The following is an 11,121-nucleotide window of genomic DNA, read 5'->3' on the forward strand; positions in this document are numbered from 1 at the left end:
ACACACTAACAAATAGACATATATCCCAGGGTACTTCATCCTGCAATTGAGATCACTCCTGGAATCTAGTGGCCAGTCAAGACATAGTTATAAAAACTAAATGAACATCACTGCACACCATCAGAGTCTTTACAGGAGATGACGTCAACTCTCCTGGTGCCTAGCGCCCACCAGACACAGCATCAGTAGGTAGCAGTAGTTCACTATTTTCCCGGATCTATTGGTGCTTCTAACCGCCTCACCCATTGTAGGGCTTTATTCATTTAACAACATTTATATAGTGCTTACTGTCTTCCAGGTACCGGCTAAGTGCTTTACAAACACTAATTCATTCTAATTGTATAACAACTGAAGTAGGTGGTCTTATCCCATCTAACAGATGAGGTAATCAAGGCAAAAAAAAGCAGTCAAGCGGTTCATCCCAGTGGCTCAGCTAGTCAAAATAAGGAGAATAGGAGCACAGGCGGTCTGGCTCTGGAGTCCCCAGCTCCACCTAGCCAGGCTGCTTCCGGCGTGATAAAATCTGTAGACAGCATGCATTGCGGGGTAGTAAAGTCATACTGCGCTTTTGTCAGAGATCTCGGAGTGTTTTATCCTGTCACACCTGTAAATCATTCCATAGCGTCCCTTTGAGAGAGGCAAGATTTTTAAAAGATAACCGTGTGTGACTGGGTCATCGTTTGTGGATGTGTGGGGGTGGTTTGCGGATTTGTTTGTTTGTTTCTTTCTTTCTTTTATGATTTTCGAAACAGGGTTGGGTTTTTTGTTTTTGTTTTTTGTTTTGTTTTGTTTTGTTTTGTTTTGTTTTTTCTGTATAGCCCTGGCTGTCCTGGAACTCACTTTGTAGACCAGGCTGGCCTCGAACTCAGAAATCCGCCTGCCTCTGCCTCCCGAGTGCTGGGATTAAAGACGTGCGCCACCACACCCGGCTGGTTTGCGTTTTTTTAAAACAGCTTCTCACTTTGTAGCTCAGGCTGACCTCAAGTTCGTGTCCCTCCTGCCTCAGACTCTCAAATGCCAAGATTAAGGCAAATGGCTACCACACCCTGATATTATGTTTGCCAAGAAAGAGGGAGGGCCTGCTCCTATATGAGGTCACTGCATTTGTTTTCTGACATCACAGTAATTTCTAGGACAATAGTTCCAATTTCTGGACAGAAAAACAAAAACCCTCCTCTAGAAATAGAAGAAGTATGAGAATTACTTGTGCTGGAACTATTTACAGAGTAAGATGTGAGTGTGTGTGTGTGACTGTGTGTGTGTGTATGCATGCAAGTGTGTGTATGTGTGAGTGTGTGTGTGTATGCACGCAAATGTGTGTGAGTGTGTGTGTGTATGCATACAAGTGTGTGTGCATGCAAGTGTGTGTATGTGTTGCATGCATGCAAGTGTGTGTGTGTGTGCATGCATGCAAGTGTGTGTGATGTGTGTGTGCATGCAAGTGTGAGTGTATGTGAGTGTGCATATGTGATATGTGTGTGAGTCTGTGTATGAGAGAAGTGTGTGTGAGTGTGTATGCGATATATGTGTGAGTAAAAGAGTGTGTGTATATAAGTGTGTGTGTATGTGATATGTGTGTGTATGAGAGAGTGTGTACGTGTGTGTGAGTGAGTGTGAGTGTGTTTCCATGTAACTAGAAGGACCAGTAATCCTCTAGTCCTAAATTTGAGAGTGCATTTTTCTTCGTTTCATTTCATTTCCATTTTACTTAGTTTAATTTCATCCCAAAGCCTAACATCAGTGTTTCTTTCTCTTCATAACTTATTCATTCTGTCTCTAGGACTTTGCTCAACATCTACAGTGGGCCACTGTCCCGAGCACACTGCGTTTTATCTAGTTATAGGTTCACGGTGTTCTCAGGTCAGCACATAATGCCACCTACTGTCTGTCAGAACTGCAAAATCAGGCTCCCTAAGTCAGAACCTGGATTCTAGGATCTCAGCTTTATTTTTTAATTAAATAAACATACATGTATTCAACACACATTGTTCATATACTATCTCTGATAGTAATAATAATAATTTTTATTATCATTTTGAAGTTCCTCAGGTAAATCTAATATATTCCCAGGATTGACCATCAATAGAGGAATATGGTAAGGCCAGGTATAGAGGCACATGCCTTTAACCCCCGAACTCTGGAGGCAGAGGCAGGAAGATCTCACCTATTCAAGCAGCTTAACTCTAGAAGGATTTCTATGGCATACTTTGTAAATTCAGGGGATGGAAGGCCACACTCCTGCCTGAGTAGGTCTCCCCCATTTAGGTAGGTGAAGCAAGAAGGTAAGTTATGCTGTAGTAGAGGGGCTCTCTGTCCTTTCTGGTCACCCAGGGATCTTAGTCTGTTGAATAGTAAACCATGGAAGTGCAGAATGAGAGTGGCTACTTAGGAGTCAACACCACCTCACCCCAGGCCATCCCGTCAGCTCTGAGAGAAATGAGGATATCACTCTAACAGCAGTGAGTAGACTTAGAGCTGAGGCTGGCGCAGGGGGAGAGGAGAGAGAGAGAGAGAGAGAGAGAGAGAGAGAGAGAGGCTTCCAGCCCCCAAAGAGCCCAGTGCACAGCTCTTTAGAACCTGTCTTTCACCCTCTCCAGCTCCCCTTTCATTAGTTTCAGAGCCTGGCAGAGCTTGACGAGAAAACTTAGGTAGGGACATCCACGGAAGGAGGAGAGTTCTGTTCATTTATCTGTAACAGTCAGAGTAGATGTCACCTACACAACATTCCTCTCACCTTTGAAACAAGCACTCCAGGACAGCCCTGTCACCCTCAAAAGACCCAGAAGGAAGATACCAGTCCAGAATTCATCTACCACAGTTCAGACCTCTTGAGAAATAATTTCACTTTTAAACAGACCGTTCATGAAAACAGAGCGTTCTTTTTAATTTTCCTCAGAAATGTACTACCTGTAGTGTCAGAGAATGCAAACAAGAGAGCTTTGATTTCCCAATGTTTTCTGGGTCGGCCCCTCCAGCTGGTCTTTCAGGGCTCATGGCCCTTTAAGTGCTGAGAAATCAGCCCTAGGTTAGATGCTGGAAAGTCTGGGCCTATGAGTTTGCCACCTTACACAGGAGGGTGAAGGAACAAAAACACCTGTCCACGCCCCCACAAGGCGGGACTGGCCAGTGTCACCACGTCTCCACAGGATGCCCCTCGTTCTCTGATTTTGGCATACCTCAGAAATAATGGAGAAACCCATTTAGAATACAGGGCCTGATTCAGAAGGCGGGATTCAGAGCCAAGGAATCTGCACTCTAGCATTAGCTAATTCTATGTATTTGTTTTTGAAAGAGGGTCTTACTGTAGCTAGCCCAGGCTAGCCCCCAAACTCGATGAACAAGTCCTTGAATCCCTCTCCTCCTGTCTCCACCTCCTGAGTGCTGGGATTACAAACTGCATGCATCACCACACCTGGCTTAGGTAGTACTGAGGACCAAACACAGGGCTTTGTGTGTGCCAGACAAGCGTGCAGCCAAGTGAGCTCTAACTAGTTCTGAAAACAGGTGATTCTAGGCTCTTCCAGAAGCCCTTTTAGCACCCTCTGGTACCTATGGTGCTACCTTTGGCAAGACTCCTAATGGCACTTCCAATCACACCTCTCAGTGAGAGTCCCTTCCCCTTGCCTGCTAAGCCCGGAGCTGGCTCTCCATGGCTGTCCTCATTTAAGAAGAGGCCAGTTAGTCATGTGGAAACAATCACCCTGAAGGTAACGCAGTCCCTGGAGACCAGCAGTCGAGGTGTCTCCCAGTGACTGCTGTTTGCTGTTGACCATTCCCTCTAGGAGGCAACTCTCATGAACTCCCTAATGAGCCACTGCTGCTGTGTGGTTTTATCATGGTAGCTGCTGATTTGAGCCAACTCTTCAAAATAGACTCATACAAGCCAATGCTTAAGAACTGCCACTTAAAAGAAAAGTCATAGAGATAATATTACTTTGAGTGTTTTGTGGGGCAGTGGACGCTGGGCTGCGGGGGGGGGGGGGGGTGCGATGTGAAAGGATTTGGGGAAAACTCCAGTCCTGCCAGAGTTCCAGTGTTCTGGGCAGGCAGACGCAGAAGGACTGCCGCATGCTTTCCACGTGGCCCTGGGTGGGTGTCTAGCTGTGTGAAGTCACTGGCCCCAGCTTGGTGGATGGTGGACAAGGGGCAGTCCTAGGTACCAGGTTCTCAGCCGGTGGAAGAGCCGAGAACAAAATGGGGGTCCTGGGGTCAGCTCAGTCAGCCCCGGGGCCAAAGGGAGGAGAGGGCAGGGGAAGAGGGGGGCTCTGGATGGTTCTCGAGAGTCCTTGGTCTGGTCCATGGCTGGAGTGCAGGAAGGCCTTCCAGCAAAAATCTATCCCACTGTTCAAGCACGGTGGGCCTTGATGAGCAGAGACAGTATATGGTTTTAGAGCTTTATTGTAGAAAGGCAGGGGGAAGGAGAGAAGGTAGAAAGAGAGAGGCTGGCCATGGCCACATTGGGGGGGGGGTGAAGAGAAGAAGGGCTAGAGATGAAAGTAAGAAAGGTGAGAGCTTAAAGGGAGCGAGGAGGGGCTAAGCAGTCCCTTTTATAGTGGGTTGGGCTATAAGCAACTGTGGGGAAGAGCATGCCTAGTTAGAATGCCAGGAGCTTGGGACATTGTCTGCATGACTGATAGTCACATACCCCTCCTGGGGGGGGATTGTGGGGGTGGTAACATGACATGATGCAACACCTGTCCCATGTAGGTGGAAATCACCACCCATCGGGTCTCCCAGGTTCAAGACCTATGCTCGACTGGAGACCAGGCTGTCTATGTGCAGCCCACTGCCCTACAGTATTTCATACATTCATATGAAGTATTTTAATCAAATCTGTTCTCCATTCTCTCCTCTCCAGCTCCTCTCCCCTAGTCCCTTTAATCCCTCCCAAGTTCATGTTCTCCCCTCAACAACTAAGTCCACTGTGTGTGCATAGGTGTAGAACCATCTACTGGAGCATGGGTAGCCTTTCATAAGCCACAGCACTGAATAAAACATACATACACACAAACACACACAAACATGTATGTGTGTGTATATATGTTATATATGTATAATATAAATATATATATATATATATATATTTTTAGGTAGGGTCTCACTCACATAGCCCTGGCCTTGGTGGAGCTTAGGACATAGACCAGCCTGGCTTCAAACTCATGGTGATCTGCCTTCCCAAATGCTGGAATTAAAGGCAAATGGCACCACACCTAGCTTAACAATACTACTTTCAGAATCCAACCAATGTATTGCAAATACAGAACTCTCAAACATTATCAACAGAAAATCTAATTGCTTGTTTGTCTAATTTGCCCAACAATCCTCCATTAAATCATCCAAACACGTTCCTAGAGGAGAAAGCGACAAGAATATGTATTCTTAGCAAGAGGTCTATAATCAAAATTTTTAATTGTTATTGTTTTGAGACGGGTTCTTAAACTGTAGGCTCAAACACAGTACTATTGTATCTGAAGACAAGACGTGTGTCATGGGCATGCATCAAACTTGCCCCCAGCACTGGGACCACAGACGTGAGCCAGCACACTCAACAAAAACTTGAACTTTGCGAACTAACTGAAGGTTATTTTTAGCATGATGAAAATTACAGTGATGACAGTAATGAATATTTATTAGGCTATTTAATTGCAATGTTAGCACGTTATAATTAAGATAGAATTATATCACTTTCCCCCGTCCTCTCTCCAATTTCTCCCCTGCCCCCCACCCCCAACTCTCAACCCAATATCCTCTTCTTTGATCACACACATTTTGTGTCCATGTATGTATGTGTGTGTATCACAAATACATAAAACCATCTGCTGGGTCTTTTTGTTGCTTATGTATATGTGGCTTCTTTTATTAGCCTGATGCTGACATAAGCATTTTCCACAGGTTAGCAGATGAGGAAGCCAAAGCACAAAGAACTTAACATGCCAAGGTTTACACAGCTGCTAAGCAGTGGAGTTAAGATCTGAACCAGAACCCACGTCTTGGCCACCATTGCCTAGCTTGCATTCATAGATCAGGTGTCTATTCTTAGCCCCTGGGCCCACATTAGGGATTGTCTTACACATATACTGTGACGAACAAGAGAGTGTTACCCCTGTCTTTGATTCCCACAATGCAGTGAGCAATCCTCCAAAAGTATAAGCACGCTGTTGGCTGCAGAGGGAGGACAGAGCCTAGACAAGGAGGACCAAGAGAGGCATCTCAGAAGAACTGAGGGCTAAGCTGCGATCTGAGGTCAGGTGTGGATTAGCTAAGAGAACTGGAGAGTAGTGTTTAAAAGGCCAGAATTCAGAGAACATAAAAGCATGTGAGAGAGAAAAACCTTTGTAATTGTAAAAAGGTGTGGCTAACACGGAGCGGGAAAGGGCTGAGCAATGACCTTGAGCTTGGGAAGGCACAAGAGTCCCGATTTTGATGGACTTTATAAAGTATAAAGATCGCATGGGCAATTGAGCTATTAAAGTGGTGGACAGAGCACGTAGCTGGGTAAGGGTGTTTGGCCTGATCCGAAGTCATGGGCATGCAGTGGTGCCTGAACCCTGGGAGGTCGAAAAGCCCAGGGATGAAAGCCAAAGACAGCAGCAAGAAAGGGGGAAAGAGAAAGAGACTCCTTAAAAGAGACCCAGACAGGTGGCATAAGACCCCCCCCCCAGGACTATACAAGCTGTAACCAGAGTTGAGAATTCAAACTGTCTCTAATCTTGAACTCGGTGTCTCAAATATAATGCTTCCTTAGTATCTAAAAATCACAGCAGATATTAAATATCTGTATTTTTCAGTTCATTCATACAACAAAAGTCTGATACGTGATTATTGAGAACACCCGAGTTCTGCTGAGGAAGCAAACTCCTGTCTTCTGGCTGGCTGGTGGCAGCCATGCCTTCTGCTGGGCTATGTTTTATGCTTTCCCTCTGTATTGTCCCCTAGGGGATACTGTCCATTAACAGACTCTTAGGATTTCTCCTTAGAAGTCCTCTCATATGGCACTGGGGCATCTACATACATCCAGAAATCACTCTGGGTAGCCACAATTCTCCAAGGAGAAAACTAATGTCAGCAGAGATCTTGTTTCCTACGCCAACATATATGTCTCCTTCAAAATGCAGATTAATGGACACCATTGCTTCTGTTGTTTATTGTTTTATTAAAATGGCCCATTGCCGTTCTTAAACAGGTGAGTGTATATGAATAGATGATAGATAGATAGGTAGATAGATAGGTAGATAGATAGATAGATAGATAGATAGGTAGGTAGATAGATAGATAGATAGATAGATACATAGATAGATAGATAGATAGATAGATAGATAGATAGATAGATAGATAGATAGATAGATAGATAGATAGGTAGGTAGGTAGGTAGGTAGGTAGGTAGGTAGGTAGGTAGGTAGATAGATAGATAGATAGATAGATAGATAGATAGATAGATAGATAGATAGATACATAGATAGATAGATAGATAGATAGATAGATAGATAGATAGATACATAGATAGATACATAGATAGATACATAGATAGATACATAGATAGATACATAGATAGATAGATAGATAGATAGATAGATAGATAGATAGATAGATAGATAGATAGATAGATAGATCAGACAGATGTGAGTCATAAAACATTCCAAACAAGGTTTTTGGGGTTTTATTTTTTGGGTTTGTTTGTTTTGGTTTTTGGTTGGGTTGGGCTTGCTTTGGTTTGACTTGGTTTTTCGAGACAGGGTTTCTCTGCATAGCCCTGGCTGTCCTGAAACTCACTCTGTAGACCAGGCTGGCCTCAAACTCTGAGATCCACTTCCCTTGCCCTTCTGAGGGCTTCGATCAAAGGTATAAGCCACCACACCTGGCTGTGCATACATTAAAACAACAATAACAACTTTTAACTTCTCCTTCTACCTGTCTCCCACCCCACTTGTTTCCTATAACTTCATTAATCTCAATCCAGAACTACTCGTTGTTGGCAATTGGGCATATATCCTTATATGTATTTTTTCTGTGCATGTACGCATATCTACACATCTTTTTAAATGAAAAGGTACACATTGCCTATATTGTTCTAAAACCAATTTAGCCTGGAAATGGTTCGAGTTGACTTTAAAACCTAGCACAGAAAGCAATGGGTGCCATTATGACATTTCCATCCCTACACTTGTCGTTAGGCCTTGTGCTTTAACCCACTTGGAAGTGGGGTGCTGGAGTTTGCACACCCCATGAAAACACTCATTGGCAGACTGCACCCCAGCCTGAGACTTGCTTCTTAAGGCATGTGATGCTCTTCCTGGCAGGGTGACAGCTTCCTCTGCCTCTTCCTCTCTGCCATCCAGTCTGTGGGTACGAAAGCCCTTGGTGCTTTAACAGTCCTTTTGAGTCCATTTGAGCCGTTCCTGGGAGTCTTTGGACCCCTTTTGTTCTGCAGACAGCGGCAAGGAGCCCAGAAGGATGTTTTCTTGCTAAAGTTTTAGACTACGAATTGGCCAGGTTTGTCCTTCCCTTCCCTCCCTCTTTGAGCGGGTTGGGTGTTTCCCTCTCTGCCTCTCCCTCTAATCCTGCTGCTACTCAGAGTAAGGGATGTTTGTTGTTTTAATGCTCTTCTTACAGAGTCTAAGACTCTGGAGGATGTAGGTTCAACAAACAAACTATTGTCTTCACATTACATTCTTATTCTACAGGATTTAGGAGACACTGAGGACCGGCTCCTGTTATCCGGGAATCGGCTTCAAAACTTTAGCCCATGTTTGAATTGTGCCTTTGGATCCCTTTTAAGAGCATTCTAGCTAGAGACTGGTTGACCGCATTTAAACTAAAGCTATATCCTATTGCCTCGATTCTGTTAAGGAGGCAAAGGTAGCATTGGGGAGGCAATTAGAGAGGGTCTGGCAGCCCTATCAGGAGCCACAAGCCCCTGAGCAATAGAAAGGGGGAAGCTCAGACTCAGGGTAACTTGGACTCCAGGGCAGAAGTGGAGTCACAGCTAGTTTTGATGATGATCTGAAAAGCTAAGGCAGAAGGTAGGAGGGTTTTCAAGTCCCTGGTAACCAGAAGAGGATTTGTATTTTCTTCTTATCTGGCATTTTAAGTTTCTGTTCAGGGACTGGCTAAGGTAAATTTGATGAATACAGAGACCTTGTTGTGTTTGTTCACTAATGAATGTTCAGGTCTTAGAACAATGCCTCACACATAGATATCCAATTGATGTGTGGGTAGGTGGGTAGTTAGCTGGATGGTTGGGTGGGTGGGTGGATGGATGGATGGGTGGGTAGGTGGGTAGTTAGCTGGATGGTTGGGTGGGTGGATGGATGGATGGATGGATGGTTGAATGGGTGGGTGGATGAATGGATAGATGCAGAGTAGATAAATGAACAAGAAAAACTACCATGTTAAAGTGAGTAACAATGAGAAGACTGACTAGTGTCCCTCTCTGTTGGCGAGGTGTCTCCAACAGACCACTTAAGGCACAGCCAGGAGAACGAAGTGGAAGCAGCCAAGCAGGGTAAGAGAGCTTACCCTGCCCATGACAAAGCTTGTCCGTGTAAATAACAATAGAGGGCTAGAGGGATTAGCCTGACATCAGCCAAAACTCAAACAAGATAAAATTATTTTGCACAGTCTTCTACACTACCTGCCTGGTCATTAGACAACAGTGTGTGTGTGTGTGTGTGTGTGTGTGTGTGTGAGAGAGAGAGAGAGAGAGAGAGAGAGAGAGAGAGACAGAGAGACAGAGAGAGACAGAGAAAGAGAGAGACAGATAGACAGAGAGAGACAGATAGACAGAGAGAGACAGAGATAGAGAGACAGAGAGAGACAGAGACAAAGAGAGAGACACAGAGGGAGGGAGGGAGGGAGGAGGGAGGAGAGAGGAGAGAGGGAAGAAAGAAAGGGAAAATAAGGAAGGAGAAATAATTACATTTGACCGGCACCCAAGAAGGTCAGCATGTGGAGGTGGCAGTAGCAACTAGGGTCTTGCCTTGGCCATGGAGCACATGACCCCAGCCTGAGGTGGTGGTGGGAAGCCCACCTCCATTTGCTGCGACCTCATAAAGGGTGGCAGAAGAAGTGGTAACAAATCCACCATTGGGTTAGCTGGCTTCTTCTGGAGCCGGAGGAGCAAGTTACTCAGACGCTGATTTGGCCAGCATTTCACTGACTGGTATGAACCCCCTGTCTCCTGATGTAAATGTGGAGCCACACTATCTCATTCAGGATACTGATGAGTTTATTTTGCCAACTGGAGCTAATAAAACTCGAGGCAGGTTGGGCAGTGGTGGCGCACGCCTTTAATCCCAGCACTTGGGAGGCAGAGGCAGGCGGATTTCTGATTTCGAGGCCAGTCTGGTCTACAAAGTGAGTTCCAGGACAGCCAGGGCTACACAGAGAAACCCTGTCTCGAAAAAAACAAACAAACAACAATAACAAAAAACCGGAGGGAGATTTGACTTAGCTCCCTTTACCATTGGAGGATGCTGCGTGACAGGGGCTGCATTTGGGACAATGAGTGGTCTTCGTTTAGGATTGCAGGCCAAACCAAGAACTGTACAGATCTTGAATATGGTGACTAGTCAAGGAGCACTTTAGGCTGATACTCTCAGTTCCCTGGCCTTTGCTCTGTAGTGCTTTTGGTGTTATCATTAAGAAACATGGGGTGCAGAAGATGACCCCTATGTCAACACAGTGGCAGCTGGAACCATGTCGGGAATGTTGTATAAATGGACAGGTGTCTTCCGGGAATAGCAGGTGGCAGTCTGGCAGGACTAACACTTGCCAGTCTCTGCAACCAGGAGCACATGAAAGGCTCCCTGCTCCAACAGTCACTCTGAAGATTTCTGCCACCTCAGGAACAGGGGACACTTCATAGTTATCCAGATCAATTAATAAGCCAGTCTGGAGTTGCTCTCTCTCTCTTGTACCTACAATTGCTTCCAACAGTTGGAGACTCTGAGTTGTTGTGACAAAGGTCATGGGTGGGTAGCCTGGACTGTACTGCTTGCCCTCAGTGAGTGGAACCCAAACCCTTTGGTGGACCACTGAGTAAGTATTCTCTTCTCCTTTGGAGATGATCATGTACCTTCTACCCCCAAATTGGAAAACCACTTACTCTCTAAATTCGGGCCA

General features: G+C 45.2%; 1 pseudogene; it reads left to right on the plus strand.

Moving 5' to 3' along the window:
* Gm19179 (predicted gene, 19179) lies at positions 10,047 to 10,823 on the plus strand (annotated as a pseudogene).

This window comes from Mus musculus, chromosome 19, assembly GCF_000001635.26.
Source record: "Mus musculus strain C57BL/6J chromosome 19, GRCm38.p6 C57BL/6J".
In the NCBI taxonomy this organism is placed as follows: Eukaryota; Metazoa; Chordata; class Mammalia; order Rodentia; family Muridae; genus Mus; species Mus musculus.